This window comes from Protopterus annectens, chromosome 2.part1 (assembly GCF_019279795.1).
Source record: "Protopterus annectens isolate FY-2018-M chromosome 2.part1, PAN1.0, whole genome shotgun sequence".
NCBI lineage: Eukaryota > Metazoa > Chordata > Ceratodontiformes > Protopteridae > Protopterus > Protopterus annectens.
In genome coordinates, this window is record NC_056729.1 from 1,592,525,529 (window position 1) to 1,592,547,901 (window position 22,373).

The following is a 22,373-nucleotide window of genomic DNA, read 5'->3' on the forward strand; positions in this document are numbered from 1 at the left end:
TTTTCCTATAGGGTTTCCATATTGTTATTCCATACTCAAGTTTGGGTCTAATGTAAGTAACAAACAATGACTTCATTATGTTTGATTTCCTAGACTTTATAAATCTTTTTATACAACCTGTAGTTCTATAACTATCATTAGCCAATTGGTTGATATGATTAAAAAAACTCATAGCTGAATCTACCCATATACCCAGGTCCTTAAATGAGTCTACAGTTTCAATCACTGTGTTCTGTTTAAATATTCACCTTTCAGTTTATGTCTCCTAAATCTCATATGCTTAGTTTTTGATGTATTTATCAACATATTATCCTCCTGTGCCCAAATGGTCAATTTAGTCAAATTATTTTGCAGACATGCCTTATCTGTAACACTTGTAATCAGTTTACCCAATTTCAGGTCGTCAGCATATAGACTGTAGAACCTCAGATAAAAAAGTAAGGTCTGAAAGATACAATCTAAATAAGTAAGGGCCTAGTACAGAGCCCTGTGGGACACCTTGACTATAACCAAGGATTTCACCTGTCCAGTTGGTGTGTGATACTTGCCATGTCCTATTTGTAAGCCATGCAGCTATCCATCTTATCAAAAGCACATCAATACCTAGACCACCAAATTTGAAAAAAAAATAAAATAAACTTGCAGGACATAATATCTAGAAATACAAACCTTAATCAGTAAACTATTTTTTCCTGATTGTACAGCAGAGCGTTTTTTTCATTGCATTGCTGATATTCTGTTCAGCTCTATATGCTGAAAAACATGACACCAGGGAACCTTGGTCACAATGCTGATAAGCTTAAAAACTTTCTGAATGCACGCACGCTCCACCATTTTCTACCATGAATGTAGGCACATGGAGTCCTGTATGTTACCCTTTCAAATAGTTTGTATTCATATTTTGTTGTGTTTATCACATAAAGTGCAGTGGTGGGGGGGGTGGTCTTTGTCAAGTATACTCTACATGGTGGACTATGGCTACACAATGACGTTAAGAAGGCTGCATACAACATTTTACATCGCTATGTACTTTTGTCAATGAAACACATAAGGCGTTGGCATGCCATTCTACAGTGTACTCACCCTACTCCGTGATACACAGTATTCATGAATAACATCCAAAAATCATGTTACCATGCTGAAATAATAAAGCCCTTTGTGTTCAGCCATTCCATAAACGGACTTCAGAAAAGCTGAAGTTCACAATACAAGTAAGTCTTGTATCCAGATTTAATCTGAGTACATATAAGATCTACAAAATCACTACAGACTTGAAAAAAAATAGTGAAAAACTTCAAGAGCTCCAGATCTATGATGTACAAGAGGCAGTCACCATAGCAGATCACAAAAATGAAGCCTAAACTGCTATAAACATGGGCAGTCAAATAATCTGTACAGCATGTACACTAATCAGAAATAAATGTTTGTCCGTCTAACCTATTTATCCTTTGCTTTGATGTTTGGGATATTTTGCAGGCACTGAGGTTTGTCTTTATTGGCCTGAATATACTTAAAAAGAGTTTAAAAGTAAAAGGTGATGGGCATTCAGAAGCCATGTAACTGAGACACTGGTATGTCCTTAGGGGGTTATAATATATCCCATGGGCTTCCACTACAGGAGGTTTAAGGTATTACACAGTGAAGACTCTTACCTGGCTGAGACTTTTTTTTGCAGTTTTTTACTGAATGGTTTGTCTGTGTACCTTTTCTGTCATTTGTTTAAATAAATTTGCTACGTTTGTAGTATCTTACATTGTTTTACCAGTAATCAGGCAAAGAGCGTGAAAGGAGAGCACACACTGACAAACTCATTGATCCTGGACTTATATAAACTGCCATATCTGTACATTACAGCAACTGATGGAAAAGGAGAAAACGTCCTTCAACATAAATGTTGTTGCCTCAGTTCTGTGGTATAGAGGGATAACGCAGTGAGTATGTCTCAGATGAACCATGTGGCATTGGTGATATGAGAAGATAAAGATCTGGGGAGGGAAGAATGGAGTGATCTCCAGATTCTGCCTGGGGGAGGACAGAGACCTAATCTACTGCGCTGTGGATGTGTACAGTAGAGTGAGGGGTGTAACATGCAGGACTATGGTGATACTGAAATGCACATAGAAAATAGATATTGGCATGTGTGTGTGATGCATGCATCATCTTTGTAGGGTAACAACTGCTATGGGCATCACAGGCACAATTGGCAGTGGGTATTTATACAATAAAACTGAATGTGTGTGTGTGTGTGTGTGTGTGTGTGTGTGTGTGTGTGTGTGTGTGTGTGTGTGTGTGTGTGTGTGTGTGTATGTACACACACACACACACACACACACACACACACACACACACACACACACACACACACACATATATATATATATATATATATATATATATATATATATATATATATATATATATAACAAAGCAAAAACACCACCAAACGATTCTCCAGAAAATATGCACAAAACCCAACGAGATAGTAATGGATGGAAAGCAGGTCCATAAACAAATTCAATAATAAAGATAAATCCAAAGGAATTCCAGTAGCACAAGGTAATAAAATTCTATGGTTTATTGAAAAAACGTGAGCGCTTTTGCGGATTACAATTCCGCTTCTTCAGACGTAATATATTCATTGCAGCCATATTCTTTTATACTAAAGCTACTCAATAGCATACTAAATTAGATAATTAGTTAATTAATCACATGACTACTATTCAAATCATTCAGCTACAATGTGTGCAAAGGATATATACACCAACTGATTACAATAAATGTTCCTATAGAATAATATGACCACACTACATAAATAAAACCATAAATTATATAGATAATAATAATAATAAATGCAACTACTAAAGCTATATCACAATATTATATAAAATTCAAAGAAAACATCAATATATATCAAAGACTAATATGATATAGTTATAAAAAACATATTTAAAAGAAAATTCATCTGAGGGCTCTAGCTTTTAATACTGGCTTCAGAGGAACGCTATCATTGAGTCCTCTGCCTCTATGCACTGCTAACCTCAGAATCCATTTAATTTCTGCCTGCTCAGTATCATTTACTATATCACCTAATCTAATATTAGGGGGTTGAACGTGCAATGCTTGAAAATAAAAAATGTGGTCTGCACCCATTTGAAGTGTGTGTTTAGCTATGGCACTATAGTCTTGGTGCCTCATGAGGCAATACATATGGTCTCTTATTATTTCCTTCAAAGACCTATTCATTTTCCCTACATAGAATTTATAACATAGAGAGCAATGGGCAATGTATACTACATTCCTGGTATTACATGTACTATTATTCCTAAGTTCCCAAAGGCGACCTGTGTCAGGATGCTTAAAGAAACGCGACTCATCTATAAAATTACATTGTACACAATTGCCACATTTCTTAGTACCCATATACATATTAGTACTATCTGATGCTCCTAATCTATTTGTGTCACGATAACATAAATGCTGTTTCAGACTTTTCATATTTTTATAAGTAAAAGTAGGAAAATTCCCTACTAGTTCTTTTGTTCTCTCATCCTCTACAAGGATGTTCCAATTATCAGCTATCACTCCTTTTATCATATCAATGTTGTTACAATAAGGGAGTATTATAGATTCCTTCCTTTCAGAGACATCAAAACGTTTTTTTAGTTTTATATCTCCAGAGGAATAATAGGGTCTAGCTCTAGTTGCCCTTAATTTACTCACTTGAGTATATGTATTGTCTATTTCTTGTTCATTGTATCCCCTGGATAGAAGTCCTACCTTGAGTCTACTTAGTTCCATGCTTAAAGAAGCATCATTGCAGCAAAGTCTGGATGTTCTCATGGCTTGTCCCTTTACGATGTTACCAAATACCGTAGGATTATGCATGCTATTTCTAGGAAGATAAGCAGCTCTATAACAGGCTTTCCTGTAAACTCTAGTTTTGAGAACGTTGCTCTCATAATAGATTGTAACATCTAAATAATTAATTATGTCACTGGAATATACAATGGTAAACTTAAGGAACATATTCATAGTGTTCACATAATCAAAAAATAACATAAGTGTTTCTGGTGTGCCTTTCCAAACAAAGAAAAGGTCATCCACAAAACGCCTATATAAAACACTCTAGGCTCTGTTGGTATAATACGTCTCTCCCTTGCCACCATCACTAAGTTGGCGTATGTGTTTGCGCAGCTGGTGCCCATTGCTACTCCCTTTCTTTGTTTGTAGCACTGATTACCAAAAAGAAACACATTGTTACCTAATACCGACTCAGGTAGCAGGGTAATAAAATCTATCCTTCCTGCTTGCATCGGGTTCTCTTCCAACAAAAGTTCCTTAACCATGTTTATCCCTTCTTCATTAGGTATACAGGTAAGGAATGACCCTACGTCCATTGTTACTAATATGAGTTCTTCAAAATTACTCAAATCCTTAGTAAAGGTATATAGCTCTTTTAAAAAATGCTCAGTATCCCTCAAAACATAGGAATATTTTTGGAGTACATTTTTTAACTCATGATCAAGATAAATAGAAATAGGCTCAGTGAGCCACCCAGCACCTGACACTATGGGCCTAAACATTGGGAACGTGGGATTTTTATGAATTTTTGGTAGTCCATGTAAATTTGGTACTACTGGATGTTCAACAAAGAAAAAGCTAAACAGTTCATCTGTTAATAATCCCAGAGCCTTACACTCATTTAGCATATTATAAGCATTTCTATGAATATCATGTATTACACTCATAGGTACAGCCTCATATGCTTCACTTTTGAGCATATCTAACATAGTTTTAGTATAATATTCCATATCCATCACATTGATAGGACCTCCTTTGTCGGCAGGTCGTATCACTATGCCATCGTTGGCTTTGAGATTACGCAGTGCTAATAATTCATTACTAGTCAAATTCCTTTCATTATTTACATTCAACAATTCTGATTGATTATAGAGAGTATTTTCAACTGCCCTAAGAAACACTTCAAGGTTAGGTGGTAAATGTGGCACATATAAACTTTTCCGCTTAAAAAAAACAGATATTAGATGATAAGCATTGATTGTGCATTAGTTTCAGAGCTACATTGCGTGTAAACATTCTAATTGCTAAGATAGTATCACTAACGTCCAAATTACAAGTTAGTATAAAACTTATGCGTTTATTCAATAGTCTAATTTCATCATTAGTTAGTATGTAATTAGAAATGTTCCACACTAAGTCACCAGATTCCACATTTTCTTGAGTGTGTGTGACTGTTGAAAGCTGGGAGATTCCTTCCATTTCTGACCCCTCTGGCCATCGTGATCTAATGACCTCTTTCTTCCTGTTCTTATGGGTAAGGGGACAGCCGGAAAATTTTGTTGCTGAACTTTATGTAAGTGAATTTTCCACCTAACATCATTGTTGGGACGAAATATATCATCATTCACTTCTGTCCGCGGAATATCAGAAATGGATTCAGCCGGTGTAGAATAAACTGAGATGGGTGGAGGTGGGGAAAGCAATTCGATATTATTCGACCGTTTCTCAGTTGCAATATCTCCATTGCTGGCTCGACTTTCTGTGCTTACTATCTCTTCAGATCCATTAGGCACTTCCTGTTGACAAACCGGATGTCTCTCTCGATTAACATTCTGTTGAGTAACATCTCCACGTAACTTTCTTGCAGTTTGATCAACTGAATTAGTATTCGCATTGACAGTATGCGCAGAAACAGTCACATTTACTTTGGGTCAAGTAAATATATTATGCTTCTTGAAATCCTCAATGTCCCTGTTTAGTTTTTTCTTTTTGTGGTTTAACAAGTTATTTTCATACTGCTGTATTTTATCAGTGAGTTGGTACATAAATAACTCAATAGAATCAACACTATACATATCACGCAGCTGGGTTTGTTGATTAACTATGGCAGTTCTTAGATCAAATTCTAGAGGTTGAAAAAAGTCTAGTAGGAGCTGTAAGTAAGCCTTACTAGCATCTAAGTTGATTTGCTGCTATCGCACCAACAATTCAGGATAAGTATTGCCATATGTAGGCATATTTAGAATTCTCAGCCCTCGCGGTACAACATTACAACTCAGACAGGCATCCAAATGATACCTCTGACATTGCAAATGTTTAAACTTGTATAAGTTGTTCTCAATATCTCTTTTTAAATTACGTATAGCTGGCTCATTCATTATATTTGAAACAGTACCTTTGTTATCTTTCAAAGCATCAGCTCGCAAAAGTGGGCTAGCGCTTCTGTTAGAAGTGCTCTCAGTCTATCATGTAAACCAGTATCTTGATCGACTGCTCCGGCTCCCATCAAAGCTTCCTCCATATCATACACAGCACCAAAATGTATAACAAAGCAAAAACACCACCAAACGATTCTCCAGAAGATATGCACAAACCCCAACAAGATAGTAATGGATGGAAAGCAGGTCCATAAACAAATTCAATAATGAAGATAAATCCAAAGGAATTCCAGTAGCACAAGGTAATAAAATTCCACAGTTTGTTGAAAAAATGTGAGCGCTTTTGCGGATTACAATTCCGCTTCTTCAGATGTAATATATTCATTGCAGCCAAATTCTTTTATACTAAAGCTACTCAATAGCATACTAAATTAGATAATTAGTTAATCACATGACCACTATTCAAATCATTCAGCTACAATGTGTGCAAAGGATATATACACCAACTGGCTACAATAAATGCTCCTATAGAATAAATATGACTACACTACATAAATAAAACCATAAATTATATAGATAATAATAATAAATGCAACTACTAAAGCTATATCACAATATTATATAAAATTCAAAGAAAACATCAATATATATCAAAGACTAATATGATATAGTTATAAAAAACATATTTAAAAGAAAATTCATCTGAGGGCTCTAGCTTTTAATACTGGCTTCAGAGGAACGATATATATATATATATATATATATATATATATATATATAGAGAGAGAGAGAGAGAGAGAGCGAGCATATATATACACACACACACACACACACACACACACACACACACATATATATATATATATATATATATATATATATATATAGATACACTTCATAATCTCGAATTACTGAAATCCCGAATTTCAGTAACCCGAGACCATGAAGCCGAAAACCAGAATGCCGAAAGTGCATAAGAGCGAATTTGAATATCTCAAATCCGCACTTATGCATTTCCAGTACATCGTGTATAGTATTATGGTGCCTGAGATTGCAGGTGAGTGAGTGTTTGTGTGTGTTTTTATACATTGTATGTGTGGGTAAGGGTAGGGAGGTGTGTGAGTGTAAGTGTTGGATTTGTTGGTGTTTGTGTATGTGTGATGTATATTTGTGTGCGAGTAAGTGGAAGATGGCGTGGTGTGAGTTTTTTTTTTTTTTTTTATGTGCAACCTCGGAGTTGGTATATATAAGTAGGGGTGTGGGAGGTGCAGCCCCCCACATGTGGGGTGCAGGGGGGCTTGCCCTCCTGCTTATATGTAGTGTAGGGTTGTGTGATTTGTGTGCTGTGGGTGGAATGGTGTGTGTGTTATGTGGTGTATGGTGTATGTATGTTCGTGACTGTGTGATTCGTGATTGTGGATTTCAGTATTGTGAATGGTTTGACTTTATAGTCTCAGGTTACTGAAATTCAGGATTTCAGTAATTCGAGATTATGAAGTGAAACCATATATCCATATATATACACACACACACACACACACACACACACACACACACACACACGCACACACGCACACACGCGCACACGCGCACACGCGCACACACGCACACACGCACACACGCACACAGGTCTATATTATATTTTATTTATTTATTTATTTCCAGTTTGATAACCAGGGAGGTCCACTGGGCCCAAAAGTCCCATTTTAGGTGGAGGCCCTGGGAGAAAAGCTCCATAATAAAAACAATTACAGAAATTAAAATATTAGGAAAAGTTGATTTCAGCGAACGCTCACTTGAGCGAAAATGCTGGAAATCGAACTTCTTATTGTGGGGGGGCTTTGCCCCCAATACCCCCTGATAACTATATATTCTAACTCCAAGATCGCACTACAGTGAGGAAAGGACAAATAACACACTCCTCACTGTACCACGACCCCACAAACACCCTTTCGATTTCCAGTGTTTTCGCTCATGTGAGCGTTCGCTGAAATCAACTTTCGATAATATAATAGGGAACCACACACACACACACACACACACACACACACACACATATATATATATATATATATATATATATATATATATATATATATGTATATATATATATATATATGTAAACAGAGAGGTGTGTGTGTGTGTGTGTGTGTGTGTGTGTGTGTGTGTGTGTGTGTGTGTGTGTGTGTGTGTGTGTGCGGGCGTGTTAAAAATAAGCAGCATTTACGTGCACTATTAAAACTTATATTACAATAAACTGGTTAGATAGGCCCAAAACATCCTGGAAGGAGTTCAAGTCTATATCTATCAAATATGTGTTAGCAAGTAAACTGAAGACAACAAGCAAAAAGAAAATAAGCTACTTCCAAAAATACTGGAATAACCTTATAGAAGTTCTTAAATAATAACGCTCCTCGCTCTAACTCTTCTACTTCTCCTTACTCCTCTGGCCGCGTCCCTATTTCCCTCTTATTTAATATCCCCACTTTGGTGGGAGGACTAACTCTCTAGCCTAAATATTTTTCGATTTTAAGTCCCCAACTCCACTCTAACCCCTGAAAAATCAAAACAGAATCCCTGTTACCATGCTCCTATACCCTAGTACTAGTAGAAAGAACTATCTTCATGCTAATACCTCCTTACTTAGTGACAGCCAAATGTACATAATGTAGATAGGTAAAGCAAATCGGTATTGGGTTTACAATCTTATACTCTTGCATATGATTACTCAATATTTCACTTGTCAAGACTCCCTTTCACTCTTCTATGTTAAATTCTAAAACACTTGCGCATGGGAGGTCAATTGTTTCCTTGTAATTTTGTGTTGAACCTATATGTTATTAACCAAGTATTTACTAACTATATCCACCTTCTCTATGTCGATCCTATATGCTTTTGTTGTATGACCTGTATTTGTATTTGTATATTAATAAAATGCAATAAAAATTAGATTGCAAAAAAAATAAATAAATAAGCAGCCTGGAAGTACTGAATGTTCTGATGGTAAAGAATATGTTGTATCCTGCACTGCCCTCTTGTGGTTCAAAGGCAAATAACTTCAGTTTGTCTAAAATTTTCACTGCATTTCATTTCAACATCACTTGTCCCTTTGTATACCTCTTCTGTCTTTGTACCACACATCTGGTGGTTCACCTATAGGCACAATACCCAACACCATCATTGTTTATATATTTACTTTTTAACCACATAACAACCATTAAGCATAAGACAGTCTGAGAACACTGATCTGTTTAAATGACTCACTCTGACTCTTATTGTATGCAAGCAGAGCATCAGCAAATCAAACCCACATGTCACCTCCTCATAGCTTTACGTTGATGTGGCATTCACATAGTGATTAATGCCTTTACCTCACAGATACAAGGAACAGGGTTTTTTTTTCTCTTCTAATAGTCTGCAGGCTAATAACCCAGTGTTTACCTATAAAGATAGTTCTAAAGCATTTTTGTTATAATATATTCACTTTTACTACATTATAAATATAGTAATTTCACAATGAACAATGAGCAATTCAGACCAGAAAAGCTGGATGTTAACTGCACCCCACAAGTGTGCTAAAATGCTCCATTATGGTGCTGAAAAAATGCATATGACCTTTTTATTTTTGTAATGAAGATCCAGTGAATCATTCTATCAATACAAAAATAAAAAGGTCATATGCATTTTTTCTGTGTCATAATGGAGAATTTTAGCACACTTATGGGGTGTAGTTAAAATTCAGCTTTTCGAGTCTGAATTGTTCATTATTTATTGGGAAATTACTATGGGCTGGATTCACGATGGCTTGCACGGAGTCTAAGAGTAGAGTAAGACTCCATGCAGCCTTCATGTCCGACGAGCAATCCAGGAACAGCCTGCAGGGGTGTGCAAGAGAGCTCCTAACACATCTTACACAGGCAGGGCCAGGACATGCAAATTACCTCAACTGCAGCTGAAAGGCATGCAAATGAGGTAGATTTTAGATTCAGGATACCCAAACCTGTCCGAGTAAAAGTAGTGTTATCTGCAGAAATGTACTCAGTTGACAACTGAGTACCATTCTGCAAATAGCAAAACGGAGCCATGACAGCTCAAAATAAAGGTTGCATCCAGTAGAGGAAGCATGCCAATGGCCAAATATATGGCCATTGGCAATGTTTCCTGATGCAAAATGAAAAAAAAAATAATTAATTTTTTTTTTCCGATTTCCATGTTTAAGTTTAGCGCAGCACTGCACTAAAGGGCTGTGCTCTAAAAACCAGAAAACTAATAATAAAAATCCACAAATGTGGATTTTATGTGAATTTGTAATGTACAATGCAAGGCAATGGCAGGCTGAAGACAACATAGCTACCGAGTAGGGGTTGCTAAGGGGGGAACCCAGTCTAAGAGATGTAACCAAGCATTAGTAGGCAATCCTATGCAAATGAGGGTAAGGATAGTGAATCCCAAGTCTACATAGCAAATGACCACAGTCAGTGGAGTGTAAGACTAGGACAAGGGGAGTAACAGAGTAGGATATAGGTGACATCATGAGGGGGTATGTATGAAAGAAGCTAATCTCATTGGAGCAGAGTGGCATGTGTTAGCTGTCAGTTGCTCATCACTGGAAGAGGTGTGTCAGTAGGTATCCTAGCTAAAGTCAAGAAATAGAAGGTGCACACTGTGTCCACCCCCCTGAGGGAATGGAAAGGGAAAAGGAAGCACAACAAACAGTAGGAAGTTAACCAGGGAGAGTCAGCAGAGCTAGCAGGTGGAAGTAATCAGAATCAGGCAATCACACAGGCAGTGCACAAACCCAGCCCAGCACTTAAAACTCTGAAAACAACAGCCCATTATGTTTCTGTCAAGAGACACTGGAGTTAACTAAGTGAAGTGAAAACTTAAAAAGCTTAACTGACAAAAAAAATGTTAGTGGCTGCAGTTGCAAGCAGTGTCTACTGTTATTAATCTCAGTATTCATTGTGTAATACCCCACCTCTATACATGATGGCAATACTTTCTAGAGGGAGTGAGACTGACACAGCTAACATACATTGCACAATCATGAACTTGCATAGAACATATTTAAGAGCTATGGTGTCTGCCCCACTCAGATATGCTAGTGTTTGTAGTGCCCTGATACTGTGTGTGGTTTGTAAAGTGCCTCTGTAACGTTATTGTTTGCTAGAATGACTGCTTCTCTTATCACTGTCATGTAATGCAGTTCCACAACACTGGCTGTTAAGGATTCACAGCACAGGCTTTGTCTAATGGCCTTTCTATTATTCCTTTACATTCCTTCATTGTAAGGAATGATATATTTATTACAGCATCAAATTATTTTATGTTTGCTGTGGCTTAGTAATAATGTATGCAGTCTAGTGTGTCCAAGGTCTGGGTTTCGAGACTGACAGGGGTGTTTTATTTTGCAGATGAGCAGACTACAAGCCTTTTAGCTACAGGTAAAACGTTGAATAAATCAACTATGGTAGTGGAACTCAGTCAGCAACATTCTGAAAGGTTACACTGGGCATGCTCACACACATAGGCCATGTCAGAGTATAGCAATTGTCCATACCTATCAGGCAGTTACAGGTGTCAACCCAGGAACCACACACTATCCAGCAATTTGGCCTGTGCACACAGGTATATGACAATAGACACATATACAATATAGTTGATCCCTGTCATAATCACATCTTTGCTGCAGATACCTAAGTTGTTCATAGAAAGTGGGGAAACAAAGACGATAAACACCTGCAAAGGGTATCATCAATATACAGGTGTGAATCTTGAACATTATCATAGGTGCAGAGTCTGATCCTAGGCTATCTGCCCTAGGGCATGTACACACCTAGACAGAGTGTGTCTGGCATGTGCAACATGTCCAATTTGAATACTGTGCATGTGAAAAGTAGGTCACACAAGATAGCCCATATATGTACAGTCCATTGTGCATCTGTGTAGCAATGACACAGAAGATATCCCATGGCCAAACATACAATCACCCATATACCTGTCCAGTTGACTCACACAGAGCTATTGGACACCTTCCAACACACATGGCTCATTCCTGCAATTACTACAGACATTACTATGACCAGTTCGAAGATATCTGCAACCTACAAATGTGGCAGGTGAAAAGGAAACACCCAGTAAAGCACATAGTGCGCCGTGTTAATTCCTGTCTCTGTAGTATCATAACATAGGTAGGGGTTTGAAACCTACAAATGCTGACTGTGTGTGTGTGTGTCACATCCTTTGAGAGGAGTAGACTGTAGACACAATGAAGGAGCTACATTCTTCTTTGGAAAGTCTGGTGATGTCAGCATCCTACAAGTATAGCAGGTGTAGACAAATTCCCAGTAATGCATATAGCATGCCATGTTAATGCCTGGCTCTGTAGTATTATACCATATGTAGATAGGGGTTTGAATCCTGTAAGCGCTGACTGTATGTGTGTTGGGGGGGGATGTGTGTATGTGTGTGCAATTCTGTTTGAAAGGAGTGGCCTTTTTGAAGACTGGGAAAACACACTAAAGATGTATATTCCTCTTTGGAAAGACTGATGAAGTCACCACCCTAGAAATACAGACGGAGAAGGGAAGCCACCCAATAAAGCAGATAGCATGCTGTGCTAATGCGTCTCTCTCTCTCTAGTGTCATAACATACCTTAGGTAGGGGTTTGAATCCTGTAAGTGCTGACTCTGTATGTCATTCTTGGACAATGTGGTGTGGGTTTTGCTTTCACTATGTTATGACATATTATGATTACAGCAGTAAGTGCATTGCACACATCAGGTATCTGCGTGGCAAATATATATGTGTACATGTTCCCTTAATCAGTACATAGGTGTGAAGCCTGCATACTACATGAATACATTTGTTGCCATTGACGGGTTGTGCCGCTGTATCTCAGATCGTAGGTCACATATGTATGTATGTGACAGGGCCATCGACTGTCGTGATCCGTGGCCGGGATCATCTGTGCCACACACATCCATGACAGTTACTTAACAGTAGTGTGAGTGAGGGTATATGCCTGGGGTATATATCAGACATGTTCATACACAGCAATGACTGACAATAATAGTCTTTATATGTGTACAACCGCCTTGTGGATATGCATCCAGGCCTCTAATGTCTCATGTGACACACCTTGGGACTCCACAATACCTATGGATATGTGGATACCAAGGGACACATGACATAACATTAGGCTGTATGTACACTTTGGTACCCAACATACATGTTGAGGGCTACCACCTATGTGGTACTGATGGGATAGTAAGTATAGTACATGTGGATGACTATGCCATAGTCGGCTTACTGCTATACAGCATGTATCAGATGACAGGCATCTGTCTGTATGATACCCTTGTGTAGGATATGTGTCCCTACAGTGCCCTGGTTGGTGTGGTGCGCACGTCCGCACAAACACATTGCACTGGATAAAGCGCTGCTAAACTTAGGGCAACCCTATTTAGCTGGGTAAAGCACTGCTTAAATCTGGAGCCTTTAAAATATATATTTTCTTCAATAATAAATTGGCCATTTCACTGCTTTTTATAATATTTTAATCATATATGTCAGGTATTATTTCATATACTGATTTGGAACATAAAAAAAAATAAAAAGGGTAGCGGTGGAACTCAAACCATGAATGCCTACTCTTTGGGCTAACGCTCTACCATTACACTATTGTTACTTGGCTGAACTGGAATAATTAGTTCTTATATGCTATTTGCTGTCACAATTGCTAACTGTGGTTAGGCAATGGGCACACCCGCACACACACGTGCAAATATGGGCAGACATACCTCTCAACTGTACAGATTTTCGCAGAATGTCCAAATTTTTGCCTTATATTTTTGGTCCATTTTTCATAAAATTGTGGCTTTCTGGCAAATTATTAAAGATTGAAGTTAGAAAATAATGACAGACATTTGAGTTTTAGACTTCATATCATACAGAACATGCATACTAATGCAAAACCTGTTATTCTATCAACTTTCTAATTTGTAAAAGCAATATTTAAAACATGTCCCTATTTGTACCAGTTTTTAATGGCTTTGTCCAGATTTCTTAAGAGGTTGAGAGGTATGCGGGCAGCTATATCATGGATTAAAAAAAAAAATTAATATTTTACGTTTTATAACTTTGATTGAGGTTTCCAGTGTCAGGGAGTGTGCTGTTGGGTGCAAGTACATTTGAGCGACCTCCCTCTTGTGTGCTAACATTGTGCTTTGTAAAAACTTGCAGGAGCATGAACATTTAGACTGCTCAGCAGTCGGACACGCCCCTGCTTTCATACTCAGTCTATGTAAGAGTTACTGATGAGTCAGAGTGCCCTCATGAATATTCATGGATCGCTGATGTCATACTGTTCAACTGCAGCCTCCGAGTAAGACTTATTAAGTCTTACACGGAGGATTTGTGAATCCTGCCCTATATTTATGATGTAGTAAAAGTGAATACATTATAACAAAAAATGCTTCAGAATTATGTTCAAAGGTAAATACTGGGCTATTAGCCTGCAGACTATTACAAGAGGCAAGAATCAAACCCTGCACCTTGTATCTGTGACGTAAAGGCATTAATCATTATGCCAACCCCACAGCAATTTAAGGCTCTGAGGAGATGACATGTTTCATGCATCAGATGTGGGTTTGATTTGCTGAAGCTTTGTTTGCATAGTGTAAGAGTCTGAGTGAGTCAAACAGATCAGTCTTCTCAGGTTGTATTCAAAACAGACTGTCTTATGCTTAATGGTTCTTATGTGGTTAAAAAGTAAATAAATAAACAATGATGCTGTTGGGTATTGTGCCTATAGTTGCACCACCAGATGTGTGGTACAAAGACAGATGAGAGGTATACAAAGGGGCAAGTGATGTTGAAATGAAATGCAGTGAAAATTTTAGACTAACTGAAGTTATTTGCCTTTGAACCACAAGAGGGCAGTGCAGGATGCAACATGTTCTTTAAATACCATCAGAACATTCTGTACTCCCATGCTGCTTATTTTTAACACACACACACACACACACATATATATATATATATATATATATATATATATATATATATATATATATATATATATATATATACAGAGAGAGAGAGACAGACAGAGAAAGATACATATAGAGATATATATAGCTCTCTCTCTCTCTTTCTCTCTGTATGTGTATATCTATATATATATATATATATATATATATATATATATATATATATATATATATATATATATATATATATATATATATATATATATATATATATATATATTCTGTATGTGTATATCTATATATATATATATATATATATATATATATATATATGTATATATATATATATATATATATATATATATATATATATATACACACACACACACACACACACACACACACACACACACACACACACACATTCACTCAGTTTTATTGTATAAATAACCACTGCCAACAGTGCCTGTGATGCCCAAAGTGGCTGTTACCCTACAAAGATGAATGCATGCATCATAGACACATGCCAATATCTATTATCTATGTCCATTCCAGTATCACCCTGGCCCATAGTCCTGCATGTTACACCCCTTGCTCTGCTGTAGAGCTCTGCAGTGCCGTAGAACAGATCACTGTCCTCCCCTGGGCAGAATCTGGTGATCACTCCATTCCTTCCTTCCCAGATCTTTATCTTATCATATCATACCAATGCCACGTGGTTCATTTGAGACATACTCACTGTGTTATCCCTCTATACCACAGAACTGAGGCAACAACATTTATGTTGAAGGAGGTTTTTTCTCCTTTTCCATCAGTTACTATAATGTATGGCAGTTTATATGAGTCCAGGATCAATGAGTTTGTCAGTGTGTGCTCTCCTTTCACTGTCTTTGCCTGATTACTGGTAAAACAATGTAAGATACTATAAATGTAGCAACTTTATTTAGAGAGTGTTTTATTCTATAATAGCATCACAGTTTAGCAGCATTGTCTGCTATGTTTTCAGTATATGATGCATGGCAATATCCTACAACAACATTATTTCTCATTTGCAATGAAAATTCATGTGCCTAAATGATAGCATAGCCTGAATTACATTAATTATATTATACAATAATATTACTGGATAAAGCAAAGGAAACACCAGTATTGATAATAACATTTACATTTTACATTCGCAACAGTGTGCTGTCTTTATGGTAATTTTGTTAAAACAAAAACTATGATTGGGAATAGTGACATTCTCTCAGCGATAACTATTGCATGGGAATAAGTTCCAGCTGAAATACAATTTAATGATTTATTTAAAAGAATCACTGTAATTCACTAATCTCAAATGTAAATTGGCAGCATTATGCACCCACAAAAATGTAGTCAAACCTAATATAATATAATCACTAAACATTGTCTAAAATACAAAATATTTTAAAAATATCATAGTAACAGAATAAAACCTTTGCCTTTTGCTTCCTTTTGTATATAATATGCTAAAGAGTGTGTTATTTTTTGCCCCATGCCTGCCAAATATCAAGTCTCTAAGGGACTGTCATCCATGCAGCTATGACAGTCATTTGTGCTCTCTTCAGTATCATAACAATGAGAGCATATTTTATTTTATAAACCAAACTCCTGCTCTCAGAGGTGATGTGAGAACTTGCATCACTGCGAGGGCTGCCTATGCCCTCTCAGTTTGCCCATGTATGTTCTCCCTCAAGCACCAACATGGAATAACATCACCAGCTTGGGTAATCATGTCCACACCATCTTAATCTAGACCCTCAATGCATGATGAGGTTTGGTCTCCAGTGGAGTCTTGCTAGTTGCATCTCAGCACAAGCCAGGTGAGAACCATTGTGCCCATGTATGCCCATCCTCCCTGCCTGTGCTGTTAAGCACCTGAGACAGTAGTCAAAATTGGGTCACCTGGGCTGTAGCCAGGGCTTTATAGCTCTATATCCCTGGTGCAGGCATACAGAGTAGGCTATTCTGATGTTGATTCTTACATATTGATCAAAGCTTAACTTATTGTCAATGATACTTGTGACAACCCACCACTGCCAACCAATATGTGACGTGGATATCCCACCTATAGGCCAGTAATCAAGGAGCCTCAATCCTCACCACTGGCTCCTGTTGGGGGACATTCACTGGGAGGATAACAGGTACACACACAGTATTTCCAGATGCAGCTCTCTGCATCCCATGCAATTTCCCTTAAGAGCACACAGAGACCACAGTCAGTCCAGGGATGGTTTCTTCCTCTTTCTCCAGATCCCCAGTAAGACTCCACACTGGCACAGCTATAGAGTTGAGATCTCAGCTGAGTGACCAAGCCAAGACCTGCAACCAGTGCTTTGTGTTCCTGCCCAAGTAGCTGACACACACACTCTTTGAGATTTGATTTACACACACACACACACACACACACACACACACACACACACACACACACACACACACACACACACACACACACACACACACACCTGGGAAAGGCTGGCACAGGTTTACTAGCTATGCCCCCTTCTGCCCAGACTATAAGGTGGTAACCACTGCTACCAGTCACTCCTCAGCAGCTACTTTAAGGACCTTAACAAAGGGTGACCAATTTTACTGTGTAATATTAATATTAATACAAATGGTAGTTTGACCAAAAGCAAGGCTGTTAGGAGTGACCCACACAATGTCACCAAAAAAAAAATATGTGAATACTCTCAAAACTTAAATATCTCTACAAAGATCAGCCACAATGAAAGGTTTAAATATATATTTAATAATAAATAGAACAAGAAAATAATAAGTGTATATTCACAGTGACATCAGAGTTCAAAACACAAGAAATATTTAAAATAACACTGCAGGACAGTCTCAGATAAATAAAGAAAAATAATATCTAAATTAAGCTTCACTATATTCTGACTGTACCTAAGAGAATTACTATACCCTAAAAACTTACTAATAGAGCAGGGCAGATGAGGTGGTGAAGAGTTCTTCTTGTTGTCAGGTACAAGACATAATGCAGAATGCTCTGTCTCACTAAGAGACTCCTCAAAATAATATCTAAAATATTACTGCTGGGATAGCTTGCAGAGCAACATCATTTCTGTTCATTTGACTTCTAGTTCCCAGGCAAAACCCCTCATTGCTGAAGCTGGCAATATTTAGTACCTACCTGTACAAATGCACATACAACCGCTTTTTGCTCAGATCTTTGGCAGGTGCTGGAAGTCATAAAGCAATTGCATTCTCCATGCTTTCAGAGTAGTGATTAGTTCACCCCAAAGACAGTACAGAAAGCTTACTAGTACAGACTTTGTTTCTCTGGCTGCCTTGAAAGTCAGATAGCATCTTTATGGCTTAACCTATAAAGTGATTTAATTTCTCTTCCCCTCAAGAAACTGCCACCCTCTTAAACAAACACTTTATCTCTTCCATCCAAAATCTCATAACCACCAGTCCTAAAGGTAGTTCTCTACCTTCCCCTCCTAGTCTAACTAACTCAACTTTATTTTCTTTTCAGCCTGTTTCCACTACTTATATCAAAACTCTACTGCTCAACCTAAAACCATGCTCTCCTTCCACTGACAAATTACCTACTACATTCCTCAAACTTGCTGCTGACTCTATTGCCTATCCTATATCTATACTAATAAACAGATGTATTCTTGAATCAACTGTCTCTACCCTCTGGAAGTCTTTCTTTACTATCCCTCTTCATAAAGGTGGAAACCCCACAGAACCTTCAAACTATCGACCCATTGCCATTCTGTCCCTCCTCTCTAAGATACTAGAAAAATGTATCCACTCTCAGCTTCTCAATCACCTCCTTAGCCACCACTTGCTTACCCCTACCCAGCACGGATTTTGTCCCCACCATAGCACCACTACTGCTCTCCTTTCCTTCACACACACCATTGCTGAGGCCCTAGACAACAATAAACTCATTTCCTGTCTCTTCCTAGATCTCTCCAAAGCTTTTGATACTGTCTCTGATCCTCTACTATTATCCAAACTTGGTAGCCTACAACTATCCCCCTCCTCACTTGCTTGGTTCAATAGTTACCTTTCTGTCAGAGAACAATCTGTCAAATGTCTCTCAGCCTCCTCCCCCTTTCTTCCCATCTCTACTGGTGTTCGTCAAGGCTCTATCTTAGGGCCTCTTTTGTTTAACATCTTCACTAATGATCTTTTCACCTCTTGTAAAGAATCTCACTCATTCAATATGCTGACGACTCCACACTTATCTCCATCTCTGATAACATTTCCAAACTACACTCCCTAACCCAACAAGCCCTGCTATCCACTGAACAATGGCTTTCTCACAACCTACTGATCCTAAATCCCAAAAAGACCAAACTCCTACTTTTCCTTCCCCGTTCTCATTCTCACCATAAAACCTCCTTTGTTATTACATCTTTTAATAATACAACTATCCAACCTGATAACCCCACAAAACTCCTAGGGGTCATCATCGATGATGAACTTAAGTTTAACCTACACATACCGATGTATAAAAAGAACACACCAGAAATTAGGCCGACTTTATCGAAACAAAAAATTCCTGACTCCTGATGCTAGACTTACCCTGGGACAAGCTCTCCTCCTCCTTACCCTTCTATATGCAGCCCCAGTACTTATCAACATTCAGGCCACCACTCTTAACAAACTTCAACAAACATACCATAAAATAGCCAGATTCATTACTAATTCCCCATACAACTCACATGACTACATTGCTTTAAACTATCTCCAATGGCTTGAACTTCCCCAACTACTGCTACTTTATCAATTTCACATGCTTCACTCTATCCTTTATAAACCCTCCTTCTGTCCATCTCTCTCCTCCTTAGTTTCTATCTACACTCCATCCCGAACCCTCCGCACTACTAATCAACAACTACTTAACATTTACCAGCCTACAAAGTCTGTTGGCAAACTACTCTATAAACACTCAGTCGCCCATGCCTGGAATAGACTTCCCCTTGACTTACATTCAATTTCACATACCTCCCACTTTAAAAATTAACTAAAAACATATTTTCTCAATTCCAGAACCTGTCCTTGCAATGACCCCACTTAGCCCCCCCACCCCCACTTGCCCTTATTGAGATTCCTAGTTAGTCCCCCTATACACCTCACATAAGGTATTTGCATAACTACTTAGTCCCCCTATACACCTCACATAAGGTATGTGAATAACTCCACACATATAGCAGTAATATATAGATACTTTGTTTTACTCTCAGCCTATTGCATTATCTCACAATAAAACTTTGTTTCATATTTTTAATTTTTTCTCCTTCTCCATACTTGGAACTTTAACTTGTTTGTATGTACTCAGCAAATGTAAGAGTCTAGCTCTGTATTATTGCCTCTCACCTCAATATTTTTGTGTAGTATTATACTTTGTAATATAAATGTATTTGTTAAAATGTAAAATTGCTTCTCACCTCAATACTTTTGTGTAATATTATACTTTGTATTAGAAATGTATCATTGGAGCTTTTCTCCTCGGGTCTCCACTGAAAATGGGCTACAAGCCCAGTTGGACTAATCCGGTTAACAAATGTCAATAAATAAATGAATAAATAAAGATATTTTTCTAATGTTTGCTGGACTGAGGTTAACCTTCCAGTTTCCTCTGTTGAAACAAATACATTTAAACAGTTACAATAGTGCATGTACATTTCTATTCCCTGCAGGAGGCACACTGTGGTTACATTTCAAACACAGAGCTTTACAAATATCTTTTCAACAGACGTCTGTACAAAGCAGTTTGACATATACACACAACATAGTGTTCTAATACATTTGTAACATAAGAATCTTGTATAAATTAGTTTGATATTCACAAATGACATATAATTATTTACAAAATTCCAGCTAGCTGTGGTGGCACTACCTTCTTTTGTCACAATACTTTTTAAACGTTTGACTCCACTGCCCACTTTAGTGTCTCACTAATACTTTTGTAATCAAAATGTACATGTTTTTTTTCCAAATTTAATAACAATACATTTGGAAACATTAAGACTGAGGTTATAACTTATAAACCAGTAGATCATGGAAAGTGATATCCTTCTACATTCTATATTTATCAGAATAAAAAATGTTATGCTACTTTCTAAACTGTCTTTCGGCTTTTCCCGGTTAAGGGTCGCCACAGCGGAACTCCGGTCTGCTAGTGATTGGCAGTAAATTTTTACAGTGTCAAGTTGCTAGCCCGGCATCCAACCTTCAAGAAGGCACACCCACACATGCACACACCTACCTGCATGTCTTTAAATTCACTTGACTGAGGGGAGGACATGCAGACTCCGTACAGAAGGTGCTCTAGCCAAGAATCGAATCGGAGAACCTCTTGCTGTGAGGCGACAACGCATGCTACTTTCTAATGTTTAAAAACTCCCTTAACACAAATTAAGTGCAGAGATTCTTACAGAAAAACATAAACTATCAAATAAGCTTTGAACACTTTCCCTGTTCTCTTTCTTACAGACACCTGAGCGAACACCACTGCGTAACACAGAAATCCACGTTAGACCTGATTTTATGTGACGACTTATGTTTGGAACATATGACAGATGATGGAGCCAATACAAGTTCTTGGAATGTTCTATTAAAAATAAACATAAATTGAACAACACATAGGATTTATGCATTACTCAAACAGCTCCAAAAATATTAAATAAATGACTGTTCATGGTAGGGTTATGCTCATAATTGTATAGAAACTACATTACCAAATTATTTTTTCTCTTATCTAGACTATTGGTTAATAGGTTCATAGGTGTTCATAGGTGTGTACTAGGCTAATGGCCCTGGAGATTTTACAAGCCTAGCCCATAGAAGTGCCCTGCCATCATGCAGCCCGACGTTAGTTCCCAGTGCCTCTATCAAGTAGAGCCACTGCAGTGATCCCCGGGGTGAACTTTCTATTTCCCATCCAGTCATCAAGATTTCTCTTGAAGGGGGCCAGTGACGTGCTCTGCTTGACATGTATGCAAAGTCTATTCCAGAGCATGAGCAGTCTCTGGGTTATGAACCTGTCCCTCCAGCATGTTCTGTTGATTGTGGTAATGATGCTGGGGTCTCTTGAGCGTGTGGTGTGGAGGGATTTGGATTTATTTAGCTGTAGCATTTCTAACAGAGCTGGGTAAGACATGGCTTTGTAAGTCAAGCAGAGATCACCTCTTAGTA

General features: G+C 37.8%; 1 protein-coding gene across 1 annotated transcript in view; it reads left to right on the plus strand.

Moving 5' to 3' along the window:
* The window catches only part of LOC122794996 (tumor necrosis factor receptor superfamily member 1B-like), a 139,304-nt gene that overhangs the window by 62,883 nt on the left and 54,048 nt on the right, over window positions 1–22,373 (plus strand). The gene's annotated exons all lie outside the window — the stretch shown is intronic.